Source organism: Mandrillus leucophaeus, unplaced genomic scaffold (assembly GCF_000951045.1).
Source record: "Mandrillus leucophaeus isolate KB7577 unplaced genomic scaffold, Mleu.le_1.0 Scaffold447, whole genome shotgun sequence".
Taxonomy (NCBI): Eukaryota; Metazoa; Chordata; class Mammalia; order Primates; family Cercopithecidae; genus Mandrillus; species Mandrillus leucophaeus.
Genome location: NW_012104776.1, coordinates 2648129 through 2667911, shown reverse-complemented (window position 1 = coordinate 2667911; position 19783 = coordinate 2648129). Strand labels below are relative to the sequence as shown.

Genomic DNA, 19783 nt, shown 5'->3' with positions numbered 1-19783 from the left:
ATAGCGTTTGACTATTTCCATGGTGTAAATACTTCCACAATGGCTGATTTTAAACTACCAATGTTTGAATAGCTAGCTGATAGAGATTCTGAAAATTTAATAAATTGGTCTGTGAGCTGGTATGAGCCATTCTAACACACCATTTCAGGGATCCCACTAATCATTCTGAAAACTAGGAAAATAAAAGGAAAGAATCAAATAGTTATAATCCTATTATAATTGAACTATCCCTTGAGTAGCCAAATAGTATATAGGAAATATCTCTTTATAAATAATTACTTTAGCTATAAATTAAAACAAGATAATAAAATTAAATATCACAAATTTATATCCTCAATGTATTAATGGATCTAGGCTTTGAGCTTCCGTGGGAGGAAGTAAGAGAGTGAATGAGAGAGAGAGAGAGATTGCTATTCACAGCATAAGGGCCAAGAAAACAGTGATTAAATAAATGTTTTAAACTATGTGTTTCAATTTAATCTGCATGCAATTATTCCCTGATCTATAAGTTGTATATTTTACTATTCCTCCCACTTTCTAGTCTGTTCCTATTACTTTTTGTCAGGGTTTATATTAAAGACTGCCTTTACTCCATTTTGTTTTTTCTTGGTGGATTGCTCTAGTTCCCTATATGAATTCAATATTTACCACCATTTCTTTATTAAGCGTGGCTATTTCATTTTTTAAAATTTTTGAATTCTTGATTTTTGAATTATCTTTTGTATGTCTGGATTTCAATACTAGTTTGCTTTTCAGCCATCCAAGAACCCATGCATACTCTTTTAAGTTGTCTCCTGTGAACAATTGCCATTTGCCTTTATACTCGAAAGTCAACTTTCTGGATAACAATTTTCACTCACACATTGTTTTCCCCATCAGAAAATTGAAGACAGTGTTTCACTGTATTCTGGAATTGAATGTTGCTGTGATGAAATTTAAGGGCATCTTGAATAATTTCTTCTTGAAGTTGACTTGCTTTTTCTGCCTGTTTGCTTAAGGTATTTTTTTAAATCAGGGACACACAATAATTTAATTATGATTTGTGTAATTTCTGAATATTCTGTTAAAGGTTTTTCCTGATATATAATATAACCTCTTCAGATTCAGATCCTCATGTCTTAGAAATATTACTGTATTATATTCCTTAAATTTTTTATTTCACTCGTGTTTCTAATAAGTAGTTTTTCATATATTCAATTATCTTTGTGTGTCTATATATCATCTTTCAATGAGAATCTGTTTCCCTTGTCTCTGAATTTCCTATATTTGCTTCAAATCTTTTCTTTGTGTCAGTTATTTGACTTTTTATTTTGTTTATCTTGTTTCTTGCTATTTCTAATCTATCCAATCAATTTGACTGTTTTGGTTCTCAATTAATTTTCTTAGTTGTGAAATCTTGTATTTCAACTCATTTTTGTTCTCTTTCGTCTCATCTCTGAGATGCATTTTATTGACTCCTACTTACTCTTATCAAATTATTCTGTATTTCAAAATGATCTCTAGAGTATGCTTTTAGTCTTTGGATTATGTTTCATGCAGGTAGTTCTTTGTCCTTATTTTGTATATAATGTTCTTGTTTACTCTTTCCTTTTTTTTTTTTTTTTTTTTTTGAGACAGGGTTTCACTTTATCACCCAGGGTGGAATGGAGTGGTATGATCTCGAACTCACTGAAGCCTTGACCTCCTGGACTCAAGCAGTCATCCTGCCTCAATCTCTATGTAGCTAGGACTACAGGCATGTGCCACCATGCCCAGCTAATTTCTTTTGTGTATTTTTTTCATAAAGATGTGGTTTCACCATGTTAAGCTCAGGCAATCTGCCCACCTGGACCTCCCAAAGTGCTAGGATTACAGGCATGTGCTACTGTGCCCTGCCATATATAATGTTTTATTTCTTTTTCTTCTCTTCCACCTCTAACCTTATCCTTCTTTTCCTTTTTTTTCTTCCTATTGCGATATATTTACCTAGTTCATTTACGCTATTTCTTTGAATTTTTAAAATGAGCAACTTGGCTCAGATCTTGTATTTGCACTGACTTTATGTGACTGAATTATCCTAGACAACATTTTCCACCTTTTAAGACTATTTTCTCTACACTGCTATATTTAAAGGCTAAATATTTTGATCTACATATTTTCTCTAGCTTGCATATTTGGTAGTATTCATGAACCTTTCCTGTACATACCCAAGGCCTCTCTAGTTGTGAACTGGATCAGGTCCCAAAGACACTCTTCAGCATTTCCCACTCTCCCTCCATCATCAACATTTTCTATCTCTTCTAGATGATCCCAGCAGTAGAAAAATAGGTTCTTACATGCCATAGTTTTAAAAGTGCTTGATTGACTCCTCTTTCTCTCCAGTCATTGCTGCATACCCCATCTCCATTTACTGCAAACTTCCTTAAAATATTTTCTATACTTACTTTCCCCAACTCTTTCCCTCTTATTCTCCCTGCAACTCAGTAGGCCTTCAGTCTTTACATTACATAGAAACCACTCTTGTCATAGCCAACAATAATCACCAGGTGGCTAAATTCAGTAGTCAATTCTCAGTCCTCATTTTATCTGATTATTAATTAGCAATATTTAACGTAGCACTTGACACTCATTCTTAGTGTCATCTGCTCTTGACATCCAGGACACCATCCTGTCTCACTGACCAGCCATTTTCAGTTTCCTTTTCTGGTTCCTTCTGATCTTCTTAACTTATTAAAGCTGTAATGCTCTTAGGCCCTGCCTTTTAACTTCTTCTTTTCTATTTCTCACAACCTTGGTGAGAGCTTTAAATGCTATCCATATGTTGAGAAGACCTTATGTTTTATCTCCAGTCAGACTCTCTTCACTAAACTCCACACATCAAATCTCCATTTGGATGTCTAATGGGCATTTCAAAATTTACATATCTAGAGCCAAACTCCTGATCTTTTTCACAGTTCCTGCTTCTGTAATATTCTTTCCCATCTCTAATGGCTACATTTTTATTTTCAGGGTATAATTTTGCAGATATACTTGACTCATTTCTTTTACACCCTCATCTACTCAATCAGAAAATCCTACTAGCTGTACTTTCCAAATATAGCCACATTTCAGCCTCTTTCTAGAACCTCTTTTACTACCACTGTTTCTCTGAATTGTTGATATATCTTCCTAATTGGTCCCCTTGCTTCTATTCTTGCTCCTCCTATTGTCTATTTTTGAGACCATAGTCAGAATGGCCCAATTAAAATATGTTAGATCAAGAGTATCCTGTGTTTGAAACTCTCCATTGCTTCACTTCTCACTCCATGTAAAACTTAAAATACTCAAGAATGAGGCCTATGCAATAGACCTGCCTCCAGGCCCAGCCCAATTACTCTTTTATCCCATCTTCTATTTGATACTGACCTCTACCTAGCTCATCCCATCTAAGTGACCCTGTCTAGCTGACTGTTTCTCATGCTTGCCCTTGCACCAGCTGTTTCTGCCACCTGGAATCTCCACCTCCACCTAGCTACATGGTTCATTCTCTCACTTCCTTCCAGCCTTTGTTCATTTGCCACCTTCTCCCAGAGGCCTTCCCTGACCATCCTATTAAAAATTAGAACCCCTTTCCCCTCAGTTCTTTTCAATCTCTTTTTTCTCCTTTATTTTTCTTCATACCATTTAAAATATTCTAGTAAGAATATGATATCCTATAAGAATATTGAACATAAAATTTATGTTAGAACATGATAAATGCCGTGAAGAAAATTTACTTGGTTTGTTTTTAATACCTGTCTCTATGATAGTGTAAGTTCCATAAAACCAGAGATTTTTGTCTGATTTGTTCACTCATATTTCCTCAGTGCTTAGAACAGTGCCAGATACATAATAGTTTTCCAATAAAGAATGGTCGAATAAACAAATAAATCAATGAAAAAATGAATTGCAGATGGGTGAGGCCTTAGCTGAAGCTGAGTGTAATTCATGCTATGAGACGTGGGCTTTTTCATATTGTTTCATAAATTTCCATGTCAGGGCACACTCATCCCATCTAAAAATCTGACAATCCCTTGGTTTTTTGTTCTTTTCTTTAACTCAGTACAGTGTGCCTGGAGATAGAAACTCCTGATGATACTTTCTCACTGATATTTCCCTGTATTATGTAAGTTGTTTGTAGTTAGTCTTATCCTGATTTTCCTAGGGCTCATGAGTCACTCCCTCAGTTAGGTTCACTCAAAACTACAGAGTATTGATGAGAATGTACAGGGTTTTTGTGACTCATTATTCCTTACATACTGGCTTCTTGAGAGATGGGGCAAGACATGATGATGCTGAGATCATCTGTTTTCTTGCTTTGGCTTTCTGCTTTTTCTGGCTGCTATTCTGTTGTACTCCTTTCATAATTTGGGTTGTGCTTGTGACTTTAGTTGTTGTAATTTTTAATATTTTTTTAAATTTTGTTAAATATTGTGGGAGGGAGATTTTTCAGTTCTGCTTTTATCCTATCTTTGCAAGAAATCCAGATATTATTTTTTAATGAAGCAATAGTCAAAAATAAATCAACAACCTGTGCTATTGGTATATTTTTGTTTCTTGTTTTTTTAATTATTATTTTAGTTAAAATGTGCAGCCATTTGTTGCAGATTTCAAGATCATTATGGTTTTTTGTTTTTTGTTTTTTTTTTTTCAGGTTGCTTTTTACCTTTCCAGCTATAGATTTTACTGTGGAAATTTCTAAGTAATATTTGCCTAAACTGTGTAGTTATGTACTTTTCTTTGGTTTCAACATGAACATCCTTGTTTTGTGATATGTAAAAGCTTTTATAATTAACAGTAAAATTCAATAGTATTACATATGATCAAGAAAAAAGTAAGTTTTCTCCTATGCTAAAGCAGATCTTTATGAGGAGATTTTTCTAAATCTTAAACTTAATATGAAATTTGAGGAACATGGACTTTTTATTAAAATTCTTTTAACATCTTACATGAAAATGACACATACCTTTAAATTTTAATTTCAGCCACTCTAGCAACAAGATGCCTCATTAATAAGTTCTCTGCTATTTAAAGGTGGTCAGCATGGTTTGCATCAGAAATAAAAATTGAGTCATTATATGAGAGCCTACCTGACCCACAGTGGACTCATGGGGACTAGACTATGTTTTTCTTTCCTGAAATTCTTCAATTTACTAAACAAATGGTCTAATCATACACCCTTGTTTTCAGGAAAAAGAAAAGTTCTTATTGAATGTTCACGTTTCACTAGAGCTCACTTAGTAAGGGCTGTCTATAGCTGTTTGTTCCTGTTCCACTTCCTGCTCACAGTCAGGGGAACTGGTTCTCAGGCTGTCACCTTTAAAATTTGTTGAACCTCAGCCTCAATAAGTTACATTGAGGCAATAACATAAGAATGGAATAAATAATAGAAAACCTAGGAATAATGAAAAATGTAGGCATCAGAAGAATGTGTGTATAAATATGAAAAGGATGAAAAATGTTAGTGATAACTTGCTAATTTATGTTTTCTTTATTAATATTTTGAAATCATATGCATTTCTCCAACAGACTCTCTAAAAGCATTGCAAACAGAAGGTGAATAATGGAATGGACACTTATAGTATTACCGCCCATTCTCAAAATTCTAACTCAGCATAAAAATTTTTAAATTATAGTTTCCAAGTAATTATCTTATACTGAGTGTAGGATAATTCAAATTAATTTTAGCTAACAAAAAGATATTGGCAGAAATGTATGCTTATTTTAACTAAAGATTTTAAATAACAGAAAGTATAACTTTCTCTACTAATTGGGAGATTTCTGTTGGTAGATAGAAAACATGATAGGAAGAAAAATATTGCCTTTTTCTGTCATACTAGAACTTAACTGAAGCATTTGTATTGAGGTCACATATTTTGTTTATGTAACATAATCAATAATGTTAAATAATTGACATTTATTAAGTTACTAATTCCCATACACATTATAGTGAAATGATTATAATTGGGTATGTAGTAAAGGATGTGTTTAATCAAGAGTTTTGCTAGTTATTTTCTAGCTTTTCTCAGATTGAGATGGCAAGTAGTTCTAAGTGTATATGCTGCCTGCTTGTGTTATTTTCTGTTCTGATTTTCTTTAATGCTTGAGAAGTAAAGGGAATAAGTAAATTTCAAAACTATTTCCTCATTTGTATTTTAAAGAATGCTTATTTTTTTTTATACAACTCATCTTGAATAACGCTTCTTTTGTCCTGTGTAACATGCTCACAGGAACTTCTGCTTTAAAAAAAAAAAAAAAGGGAAAAGATGGAATCATGAAAATTTGGTTATTTTTCATAGCATTTTAATATGGACATTATTTTTTCTTTTCTAATGGAGTCATGAACTTCTATCTTAAGTATAACAGCAGAAAAACAAACAACTCCTGAAGAAATACTTGGCAGACAAAATGAATGCCCCATGCTGAGTCTCACCTTTCAGCGAAGTCAAAGCATAACCAAAGGTACATTTGTAGGAGATTATTAGATAAGAGAAATGATTCACACACTGCCGGGATACAGATATTGCTCTGTGGGAACTTTCTTCAGAGTTAGGATGCTTCAGAGAGAATGGGCTAAACTGTACAGATGCCTACACAAACATAGGGGGCACGCGTATGATTTTCCAACAGAAAGATCATTTTATTTTCGAAACCTAATATTTTCTTGCTACCTTCTAGATTATGCAATCTATTTTGCTGGGTAACCATGGCAGTGCAGTAATTCTCAGGTTAAAGCTTTTCATGAAACAAAGCTTACATTTTTTCTAGCAGCGGGAAACATTTGACTGAAAAGCAAATCACAATCTTTTGAGACTAGATGCATGCTGTGTAATTTTGAGTTCAGCATGTGTCTTGGGGAGTGTATTTAATAAATTTTTTTCCCTGAGGCAGCTCTATTTTGTCTGCCTAGGGATACAAAGGACATTCTGTTCAACTGTTAAAACTCCATACTGACCTAGGCAACTACTTATAATTGGTAAAAAGCAAATGAAAAAATGAAAATTAATTTGCTATTCTCTTTACAATATATTCTTATTGAAAATACTTTTGGGGGGCATATAAATAGATTATTTTAGGATGTTTTTATGTTTAAGTCAATACAATAAAATTGCTGAAAATGATATTACTAAATATTTTGCCTTTATTAAAGTGTTAGTCATCTCATTTATAAGACACATTTGTTGTCATTGATTTTCAACATATGTATGCATGTTTGTGTGTGTAAATCATTTTGGAGTATTTGTTTAATGTACTCATGAAACTTGGAAGCACAAAAAACAGTTCTCTCTTTCTTCTCACAATAGTAAAATTTACGGAAAAAACAGCAAATATTTAGATTCATGTGCATAATAGCTATTTACTGATATATACAGATGTTAATAAACTCAATAAATTAATTCAGCCATTTGTTTACTTATTTTATTTTATTTTATATGTTTTTTTTGTTTGTTTGTTTGTTTGTTTTTGTTTTTTAACCAAACTTCTCATGTAGAATTCAATGGAAAGTTAAAATTTTAGAATTTGGCTTACTTTGTAGTTCTGTTTTCTTTTTTTTTTTTTTTTTTGCCTTGACCATTCCTTTCCCAAACATTTAAAATTATAATATTTGGCAAAATAAGTTGTTTTACTGCCAAGAAACTGAGTTTCCTTTGAACACTGTAAATACAGATCATTAATATAGAGTTTACCTGCATTTATTTAGTTTTTGAGATCTATTTTTTTCAAACTGAACTTAATAATATATTACTCCCTTGTATTGCCTTATAGAATCTGAATGCTAAATGCAATACTAGAAATAAAATGCAGAAAGAGTAGCTTGTCATGTAAAAACGAATACTGTACAAAAAGTTTGTGGTGGTTTTAAGGCTAATATTTCATTTCTAATATTTAATTTGATATTTCAGCATTACAAATTGATATCTTGTGTTTTTGTGTATCAGGTTTTATGCTATACTTTAGCTTAGGGAGAAATAGAATTGCATAAATAAAATTTGGTGACTTAAAAAAGAAAATAGGAAGAAACTACTAGGAATAATAGGATAAAGGAAAGGAAAAATAAAAGCAGAATAAGAAATATTCTATGTACAAAATGAAAAGGGCTCAACCAGAAGAACTATATGGTCTGTCACAATTTATTTGCCTTTTAAATTGTTTATTATATATCTATATTCAATATAGATATTCAATTCTTCTCTGAAACACTAAAATATGAGTTCTGAAGAATGGAAACACTGTCATTTGTTAGCTACATCAGAAACATTTGTTAATTATTTTACATTATCATTTTTTCTTTTTTATTTTATCAGCAATGGGTGTGGTTTAATTTAGGATTTAGGAAGACAGTGTAAGTATGTGGCATATATATTTTCTTAATGTTGCATCATTCCATACATTTAATTATTATGATGGCAAAATGCTAATGTCACATTGTGTAAAAGCTTTTGGAATAAAAGATATTGTTGTAGCTATCTTTGACCACTGTTTGCTTCCTGGTCATAAATATTCAAATATCTCCCAAAAAGAAAATCCTTACTCCTTCCTCAAAACTAGAATCCCATTACAGCATTTGCTTGAAGTCTATAATCTCATCATTTAAGTCGTATCAATTTCTGAGTGATGCTTCCCAAGACTGATATCTCAGGATTAGCTACTTGGACATAGCTTCTCTTAGTCCAAAGGCAAACCAGGAAGTTAATTTATTTGCCCTCCATTTATCAAACATATAATGTGGAAACAAAGACCAGATGACTTCTAGACACATATAAGTAAAAGAGAGTAGAGATGTAGGCTCATAAACATCACAGATCCACAGCAATTCTAAAATTTAGCCAGGCAAATGAATTTGTGAGTTCTTTATTGGGGCAATTCTGCTCCCCTGGATTGATTCTTTGTTGTTCTTCACTCTGCCCACTAAGTAAATGTTCATTTTCTGTGAGGAAGGCATTTATGTGCAACTGAAAAGCTTCTCAGCACGCTACCTGCCTGAAGGAATTTAGAGGCAAAAAGGCAACTTTTTAATTTTAGAATGTCTGTATCTCTCCAGCTCATGGACATATAAGTTATTTCAAAACCTCGTGGGTTTTCTAGATACCAAATTATAAATTTACTCCATTTGACGTAATTCATACCCCCAAATCTCTTTGAGATAACCCTGTCTTTGCTATACTTCAGGGTTCTGTGGGACAATTTTCTTAAAAGTTGTTTGTGTTGAATCAAACGTGAATCATTGAGAAATTCCTTAGGACTGATAGAAGCCCATTTGTCCGGCTAAACTGTTCTATAGGGCACCTTGTTAAATCTGTTTAACAACTTACCAAAGGATTTCACAGTAGGCCTTTGATTTGATATTTACTCCTGAAACATTATGGATTCCATCTTTGCAAAGAGTCCTTTTTCAATAAGGTAGTTGTTTGTTTAGGGGGTGACCAAGGAGGAAAAACAATTTCATCTTTGATCTCAGCAAATATTGGCTTTTCAATATTTTCACCAAATTCTGCTTGAAAATGGAACAGTATCTCCTTTAGTACATCTCATTTCTTATATATTTGGTCATGGGAATCTAAAATAAGACAGTTGGCACTTACAGCATTTTGTATGAAAAATCTTAGCCAGAACTAAGTACATTGGGTACACTTTTCATATTCCATGTTATTCCTGGCCACACTTTTGATAATTTTGCTGTACTAGCAGCAAATAATAACTTGTATATCCCTTTTTTCCTATAATTTTCTCTGTTGCATGCAATAGCAGTTTTCACTTCCCTTAAAACTCCACTAATATTCTCCTTGGGTAACTTTAGACCTATTCCCACTAACAATTCCCAAAGTCAATGCTACATGTTTTAGGTTTCTATTACAGCAGCATCCCACTTCCAGATATGAATTATGTTTTAGTTATCCATTGCTGCGCTACAAACCACATCAAAAGTTGGTAACTTCAAACAGTAACAATAATCAATTTATTTGTATACACTTCCTTAATAAGAACTGGGCTGGGTTCTGTTTTGTTTTGCTTTTTCCTCAGGGTCTTACCAGTGTTATTCTTGTGGCTGTGTTGCACTGTTCAGTTTAGAGGCTGTAATAACTGATGTTTTACTCTTTTTATACAGACTAAATGTCTCTTGGTCTCTAGGTGGCCTATCCTGCAAAGTAGCTAGACATATTATAGGATGACTCAGTACTACTGAAAACTGAAAAATTTATGTCTTCAGGCCTTCTTAAGGCCTGGGATCAGAAATCTCAGGACATTACTTTTGTCATGTTCTTTGTCAAAACAGTCCCTGAGGGCATTCTAGATTCAAAGGGAAAAGCAGACTCTACCTCTTGGCTGGAGAGTGCTAAGGTCACATTTCAGGAGAAGATTAGGAATGGGAGATTTTGGTGTAGCCATCTTAGAAATACAATCTTCCAAAATACATAATACAATACATTAGTATAGATATTTGAACTTCTAACCTCATTGGGTGTTATAATGATATAGTCTCATAAGTTATTCAATTTAGTATCCTATACATTGCAAGAATCTCTTCTTCTTGTGGAAATATAATAAAATATAAAATCTGCCAACCCCCAAATTTCTCCTCACAAATATAGAAAAAAAAAACAACAACAGTTTTTATCATTGAATGAGCATTAAACTGACGACAATTCACATTCTAGACGATCCCTAAAGAGATGGCAAAGAACAAAAGAATCTAACTCTTCTATAGCCAAGCTGATGCAATCCATTACATACATGTTGGATTGTATGTTTAAATGTTTCCATTCAAAGGAAAAATTAAACTTACATGTTTTTAACAAATAGGAAGTTACATCTTGGAGTCAAATATCTAGGCTTAAACTTCTGAGGAGTCAGGGAGAAAGAGTGGCCCCTCCTTGATGTTTATATTTCAAAAAGAGATGTTTTCAGAGGTCCCCATGTAAGACATTCCTGGGATCAAAACTGGCAAGAGGCTCATTGAATTTTAAAAAGATTTGCATATATCTCAGAGAGACAGAGAAAAACTTTTACAATTTCAGGTGTTCTAATAGAAGACAAGTAGTTCTTCGATGGTTGGGAAAGGAGTTCTCTTTCCCTTTGGCACCAGGGAAAATTTTTAGTGTAAATATTTTTTAGATTTGTATCTACCCTATATTGAGCACCATTTTTACCAGATGACCATCTAGGTGTGCACTGAGTGCTTTAAAGAGGAAATCGCTATAGCATTGTAAATTGTACTTTATTGGCAACTAGTCATGAAAGTATTCTTTACATGCAGTGATAAAGTTGGTACGACTTTTACTCATTTATCCTGGGGCATCATTTATTCTCTTCACTGTCCTCTTGCCTTTTAATTGCTTGCTTTCATTATCATTGCCCCATTGAGTTCATCTTCATCACTGCCACTCAAGAGCTCTTTGCAAACCTGATCATGTTACTTTTCTTCTCAAATTGTCCATTAGGTTTTCTGTGCTTTCAGAATAAATTTCACACTTGTTTTCACATTATACAGAGAGTATTGTATGCTTTCTTTTGCCTACCTGTCTGACTTGCTTCCTTACACTTGCACCACTCTTTAGCTATAAGTTAAAATCTTTAGTTAAGGGCATCATGCCTTCTTAAGTCTCTGTGCCTTTGCATGTACTCTTGCTGTCATGCTAAGCATTCTCCTATCCCTTCTTCATATACACTAATATAATGCCTGTTTGTTATTCAAAGATTCAGCTGATGCTTTATCTCCTCTGAGAGGCCATTTGTTTCTACGTATAGCTTCTGTCCAATGACTCTTTTTGATACTCTCTCCTATGTCTTCTGCATTTCTGTAACTCTGGCACCAAGTACAAAGTATTTGGTGCCCAAATTTTACCAAATAAATGTTTGATAACTTTAAAAAGGAATAAGTTCTTTGAGGTAGGTCATCTAATTCTGTTGGGGGGCTGAGGTAAGAGGAAGCTGGAAATTTATTTAACATCTTTTGTTTTTTAAAGAGGAAAATTAAGAAGCTGATAAGCTGTTTTCTCCTTGGGTAAAAAAGCCCAAGATTGCCAATATGTGGGCTTTCTGTGGAGTAACTTTCTTTTAAAGTGAGTATGGGTTTGGAGTAACTTTAAAAGAAAATTTTCTGCCAGAATTTGAAATGGTGGACTTAGGTCTCAGACAAGATGAGGTTAACACCTCACCAAAGTTAGAATATGTTAAGAAATACAATAATCTTAAGTATAAAAATTAGGAAAAAATAATCCAAAAAATTGCAAGTTAGTGAATCAGAAAGAGAATAGAAGAATGCATTTGCCAAGTAAACTGAGGTCATATTAACTAAATTCCTTATGCTGTAAATGGGTTTAGCTATGTATTTGCTTGCCTTTTAATAGGTTTAATTATGTGCTTTTTGCCAATGACTGGTGTTTCAGAAATGGGAACTTCAACATCAGAAAAGAGAAAGGATATGGGAAGTCCTAAATCTAAGCTCTTTGAAGGAGAGATGTTTAGAGATATTAAAGGTTAGGAACACAGAAAAAGGACAGTGGAAATTGGCATGTTAGTTTTCAGATTTCATGCTGCATATGTTGCCTATTTGGTACTAACCTATACATGCAGACAATACTTTGTGAGCTGTTTTGTGTTATTACTTGGATTATAACAGTGAAACCAGGAGATACATGGAAGCAAGTACTCCTTCACTGAGTTTTTAAAAAGTTATCCTAGTGTCTCTATAATGTAACCAATTACTTAGTGGAAATGTACAGATAGAGGCTGAGAATGGCTACCATTTTTGGGAGGGATGGAGGAAGAGAATCTAATAAAGTGGCAAACAGAATAGTAGAATATAAGTAATGGCATGGAAATTAAGAAGAGAGAGAGGGAATAATTAATATTGCCAATGGCTGAAGAGACATTAAGTAGAATGAAGACTGAAAGAACTCATTGGGTTTGCCAAGTAGGGAACTATTGGTGGTCTTAGAAAGAACAGTTTATGTAGAATGATGAGGGTAGAAAATGTGGAAATCAGCCTGTCATAAATTAGAATAAATGAGGGGAGGAGTGGGAATATCAATAACATCAGTATCATATTTATGTATCCATAACCAATGTGTAATATTGGATTGTATCTGTAAAAAATTTACAAATTATATATCTAGATAATACTATACTAGCTGGCATTGAAGTCTATCCTTCTTGAGCCAACACAGCTGTAGGAAAATGAATCTTCCCTGGATTTCTTGGTGTTCCTATGAGGTCCTGACCATCTAAACTACAGAAATGGATACACTATGAGATAATGTTTGCTTTATTTCCCCCAGAAAAAAATGTTCTCTTCATATAGTATGGATACTAGATCTGCGTCTTTTGTCTCCTTAATTGTAGTCAGTTGATCCCATCTAGAGATTAAGAGTTCTCCTAATTTACCCGGAGCCAAACACTTACATTCTGGGGTAGGGACCTTCACCCTCTTCAGAAAGAGACCTTTGAAGGAAATAAGACCTTTGAAGGAAAAAAAAATGTATGTTTACATTTCAAATGAAGAGAAAACCCTGAGTAGTAAACTCAGAGATGCTAGTGTTATTTTCCCTCTAGAAGCATATTTACACTCAAAGTGTAAGAACTCAAAATTCTTTCCCTTTTCTTCCCAAGGTGAATATGCTTACATTAGGAATAAAAGGTTTTCCTCCCTTAATTTTAGAGGGAAGGAGGGACAACTGTCCCTCTACTATATAAGCCCCTAGATCCGTATTTTCAGAGTCTCTCTCCTACGGTACCATCTTTGCATATGTGTGGAACTATCTATTTGACTATATGTGGCCTCTCATCTGGTCACCTAGGTGGTACTAGCCTTGGGGGACCACTGCTACAATGTTACTCTGGCTGCTGTTATTGTAAGAAAATAAAGCTCTGATTTCTGTTCCAGATGTCTGATATATCTACTATTATCTATTTATCTGTCTCTCTATCTGTCCATCTGTATTAGTCTGTTTTCACAATGCCAATAAACACATACCTGAGACTGGGCAATTTATAAAAGAAAGAGGTCTAATGGACTTACAGTTCCAAATGGGTGTGGAGGCCTCACAATCATGCTAGAAGGCAAGGAGGTGGAAGTCACGTTTTACATGGATGGCAGCAGGCAAAGAGAGAGAGCTCGTGCAGGGAAATTCTTGTTTTTCAAGCCATCAGATCTACTGAGACTTATTCACTATCATGAGAACAGCATGGGAAAGACTCACCCCCATGATTCGATTACCTCCCACTGGGTTCTTCCCATGAACTGTGGGAATTGTGGAAGTTACAATTCAAGATGAGATTTGGGTGGGGACACAGGCAAACAATGTCACCATCTATCTATCTATTTATCAATATATAAATGTGAAAGTAGGGTAACATCTCAGACCCATCACAGTTTCTGACTTACCATCAGCTAGACCATGTTATCTTGACTATCATATAGTTACCATAGATGAACAACTGAATTCTAGTTATTGCAATGTGAGTGGAAATGATGTCTGTCACTTCCAGGCCTGATTCTTAAACATTATTTGTTTTGTCCTCTATGTATTTTCTTTTTCTGTTCAACTGGGATTGCCAGAGATCTTGGAAACCACTTTTTGAAAATGGCTGATTTGCTATGAGTCTGGGTTTCTGAAAGACTGCCTACTTACCCACTCCTCTCACCTCCTTTGCCTTGCTGGCCAGAAACATTGATTCTTCACTACTGTTTGAGTGAGATGTAAATTTCTATGTTGTCTATTTGCTAGAGCAGTTAAGAACAATACTGTATTTACACATGATAGAGTGGGTAAGAGCTTATTTCAGGGACAGATTGCATGTAAATAAATTACTAACTGTTCGATCTTCAGCAAAATACTTAATCTTTCTGTTCCTCATTTGCTCATCTGTAAACTGGGATAACTCTTAGGGCTTTTCTTGAGATTAAATTAATATATTTAAAGTGCTTAGAACAATGTCTAGCACATAGAAAATAGCCTGAAATACTTTGTTATTATTATTATTATACACATTCATTACTTGATTTTTCTCTTAAGATAAGTTTTCAAGAATAATCTCTGTAGATAAATGTAGATTTAGTTCATTTATCTTGATGATTAGATTATATTCCATTTTATTAAGGCCCAGACTTAGTTATTTCTTGAATACAAACTATAAGAACACAAGTGTGAAGAACATGTAACAACTTCAGAATTGTAGTTATTTCTGTGGAAGAAAGAAAGAGGGGAGGGGATGCAATTGTGATGGAATTTTGATAATTATGGGTGGTAAATACATAGGTTTCTTTTATATTATACCTGTATTTTCCTCAATTTTGAAATACTATATAATTAAAATAAATTGCAAATTACTTTATATGACCTTTTTCTAATAAACAATAAATTTTCATATAAATTGGTGCATTTTACTCATTTATAGCTTTTTTTCTAAGTCATTTATAAGTTTTGTGTTTTTCTGTACCATTAATGGAATAGTGCAGTTTTGAAAATAGCCCAAAGTATTCAATTCTTAAACATGGATGGTATAAATATGACATAGTAAACTTAATCCAACTATTAGTATTGCTATATTTTATTGAATCTAATATACCATCAAGTGTAAAATTTTACATAGCATTAAGAAAGAAAAATATTCTGATTTTAAGAAATCATGAAGTATAAGATGCATTCTAATTTTAGAGATGTTAAAATGTAAAAAAAAAATGGTGTGTTGGAAATAATAAAATATATTTTTTCTAATAGCAGTTTTCATTTCTTCAATAGACATAAATATCAAAGATTTAATTTAGTTTGTTTTTTAGTCAGCTTTACTGAAGTATGTTTTATATAAAATTTTTAAAACTAAATTTAAAGGTTCAATTTGATGAATTTTGATAGTTATATTGTGTAGTAGATCATTTTCGTCACCTCTTTACTATAAGTTTCCTTTCTGTGACCCTTTACCTGTAACAACCACTATTCGGGTTTTGTAGTTAAATTTTTCCTTTTCTAGAAGTTCATTTAAATGAAATGATACCATATGTAGTCTTCTTGGTCTGGGTTTTTTTTTTTTTTCCATAGATTATTGGCATATAGACAGGTGGTATTTGGTTATATCAGTATACACTGCACCCTATTTGTAGTCTTTTATCCCTCCCCCCACTCCCACCCTTCCTCCCAAGTCCCCAAAGTCCATTGTATCATTCTTATGCCGTTGCATCCTCGTAGCTTAGCTCCCACATATCAGTGAGAACATACAGTGTTTTGTTTTCCATTCCTGAATTGCTTCACTTAGAATAATAGTCTCCAGTCTCATCCAGGTCACAGAAAATACTGTTAATTCATTCTTTTTTATGACTGAGTAGTATTCCATTGTGTGTATATATATATATACACACACCACAGTTTCTTTATCCACTCATTGATTGATGGGCATTTGGGTTGGTTCCATGATTTTGCAATTGTGAATTGTGCTGCTATAAACATGTGTGTGCAAGTATCTTTTTCATATAATGACTTCTTTTCTTCAGGGCAGATACTCAGTAGTGGGATTGCTGGATCAAATGCTAGTTCTACTTATAGTTCTTTAAGGAGTCTCCACACTGTTTTCCACTGTGGCTGTACTAATTTACATTCCCACCAGCAGTGTAGAAGTGTTCCCTGTTCACTGCGTCCACGCCAACATCTACTGTTTTTTGATTTTTTTATTATGGTCATTCTTGCAGGAGTAGGTGGTATCACACTGTGGTTTTGATATGCATTTCCCTGATCATTAGCAATGTTGAACATTTTTTCATGTGTGTCGGTCATTGTACATCTTCTTTTGGGAATTATCTATTCATGTTTTTAGCCCACTTTTTGATGGGATTATTTTTTTCTTGCTGATTTGTTTGAGTTAATTGTAGACTCTGCATATTAGTCCTTTGTCAGATGTATAGATTGTGAAAATTTTCTCCCACTCTATGGGTTGTCTGTTTACTCTGGTGACTGTTCCTTTTGCCATGCAAAAGCTCTTTAGTTTAATTAAGTCCCAGTTATTTACTCTTTTTTATTGCATTTGCTTTTGGGTTCTTGGTCATAAAATCCTTGCCTAAGCCAATGTCTATAATCTTCTAAAATTTTTAGTTTCAGGTCTTAAATTTAAGTCCTTAATCAATCTTGAGTTGATTTTTGTGTAAAGTTTGAGATGAGGATCCATTTTCATTCTCCTACATATGGCTAGGCAATTATCCCAGCACTATTTGTTGAAAATGGTGTCTTTTCACTGCTTTATGTTTTTGTTTGCTTTGTTGAAGATAAGATGGCTGTAAGTATTTGGGTTTACTTCTGGGTTCTCTATTCTGTTCCATTGGTCTGTGTGCCCATTTTTATACCAGTATCATGCTGTTTTGGTGACTATGGCCTTAAAGTATAGTTTCAAATCAGGTAGTGTGATGCCTCCAGGTTTGTTCCTTTTGCTTAGTCTTGCTTTGGCTAGGCAGGCTCCAAAAAAAAATTTTTTTTATAATTTTGTGAAGAATGATGGTGGTGTTTTGATGGGGATTGCATTGAATTTGTAGATTGCTTTTGTCAGTATGGTTATTTTTACAACATTGATTCTATCCATCCATGAGCATGGGATATGTTTCCATTTGTTCATGATGTCTTTGATTTCTTTCAGCAGTGTTCTGCAGTTTTCCTTGAGAGGTCTTTTGCCTCCTTGGTTATGTATATTTCTAGGTTTATTCTATTTTTATTTATTTATTTTTTTGCAGCTATTGTAAAAGGGGTTGAGTTCTTCATTTGATTCTCCACTTGGCCACTGTTAGTGTATAGAAGAGCTATTGATTTTTGTACATTAATCCTGTTGCTGAATTCTTTTATGAGTTCTAGGAGCTTTCTGGAGGAGTCTTTACGGTTTTCGAGGTAAATGATCATATGGTCAGCAAACAGTGACAGTTTGACTTCCCCTTTGCTGATTTGGATGCCCTTTATTTCTTTCTCTTGTCTGATTGCTGTGACTAAGCCTTCCAGTACTATGTTGAAGAGGAGTGGTGAGAGTGGGCATCCTTCTCTTGTTCCAGTTCTCAGAGGGAAGGCTTTCAACTTTTCCCCTTTCAATATTATGTTGGCTGTGGCTTTGTAAGAGATGGTTTTCATTAAATTGAGGTATGTCCCTTGTATGCTGATTTTGCTGAGAGTTTTAATCAAGGGATGCTGGATTTTATCAAATGCTTTTTCTGCATCTAGTGAAATGATCATGTGATTTTTGTGTTTAATTCTGTTTATGTGGTATATCACATTTATTGACTTGAGTATATCAAACCATCCCTGCATCCCTGGTGTGAAACCCACTTGATCATGGTGGATTATCTTTTTGATGTGTTGCTGGATTTTGTTAGCTAGTATTTTGTTAAGAATTTTAGGACCTAGAGCAAGATAGCTGAATAGGAAAAGCTCCAGTCTCTAGCTCCCAGCGTGAGTGACACAGAAGACTGCAAGTGATTTCTGCATTTTCAACTGAGGTACTGGGTTCATCTCACTGGGGAGTGCCAGACAATCAGTGCTGGTCAGCTGGTGCAGCCCAACCAGCAAGAGCTGAAGCAGGGCGAGACATCGTCTCACCTGGGAAGCACAAGGGGGAAGGGAATCCCTCTTCCTAGCCAGGGGAACTGAGACATACAACACCTGGAAAATTGGGTAACTCCCATCCTAATACTGCACTTTACCAAGGGTCTTAGCAAACCAGGAGATTATATTCCACACCTGGCCTAGAGGGTCCCACGTGCACGGAGCCTCCCTCATTGCTAGCACAGCAGTCTGCCATCTAACTGCAAGGCAGCAGCGAGGCTGGGGGAGGGGTGCCCACCATTGCTGAGGCTTAAGTAGGTAAACAAAGCCACCAGGAAGCTCGAACTGGATGCAGCCCACAGCAGCTCAAGGAGGCCTGCCTGTCTCTGTAGACTCCACCTCTGGGGACAGGGCATAACTAAACAAAAAGCAGCTGAAACCTCTTCAGATGCAAATGACCCTGTCTGACAGCTTTGAAGAGAGCAGTGGATCTCCCAACACAGAGGTTGAGATCTGAGAACGGACAGACTGCCTGCTCAAGTGGGTCCCTGACCCCTGAGTAGACTAACTGGGAGACAGCCCACACTAGGTGCAGACCAACATCCCACACCTCACACAGTGGGGTACACCCCTGAGATGAAGCTTCCAGAACAAGAATCAGACAGGAACACTCGCTGTTCAGCAATATTTTATCTTCTGCAACCTCCGCTGCTGATACCCAGGCAAACAGGGTCTAGAGTGGACCTCAAGCAATCTCCAACAGACCTACAGGTGAGGGTCCTGACTGTTAGAAGGAAAACTAACAGAAAGGACACCCACACCAAAACCCCATTATTCCATCACCATCATCAAAGACCAGAGGCAGATAAAACCACAAAGATGGGGAAAAAGCAGGGGAGAAAAGCTAGAAATTCAAAAAATAAGAGTGCATCTCCGCCTCAAAAGGAATGCAGCTCATCGCCAGCAATGGATCAAAGTTGGACAGAGAATGACTTTGATGAGTTGAGAGAAGAAGGCTTCAGTCCATCAAACTTCTCAGAGCTAAAGGAGGAGTTACGTACCCAGTGCAAAGAAACTAAAAATCTTGAACAAAGAGTGGTAGAATGGATAACTAGAATAATAAATGCAGAGAAGGCCATAAAGGAACTGACAGAGATAAAAAACATGACATGAGAAATACGTGACAAATGCACAAGCTTCAGTAACCGACTCGATCAACTGGAAGAAAGAGTATCAGCGATTGAGGATCAAATGAATGAAATGAAGCGAGAAGAGAA

At 34.8% G+C, this 19783-nt stretch overlaps 1 long non-coding RNA gene across 1 annotated transcript in view; it reads right to left on the bottom strand.

The window, feature by feature from the left end:
• Positions 1-13061: 13061 nt before the first annotated feature.
• LOC105549605 overlaps positions 13062-19783 on the bottom strand; it is a 57188-nt gene continuing 50466 nt past the window's right edge. The window contains exons 5-6 of the long non-coding RNA XR_001007573.1: positions 13402-13440; positions 13062-13223 (exon numbers count right to left, since the gene is read on the bottom strand). This is a non-coding gene — a long non-coding RNA (uncharacterized LOC105549605). The remainder of the gene's footprint in view (positions 13224-13401; positions 13441-19783) is intronic.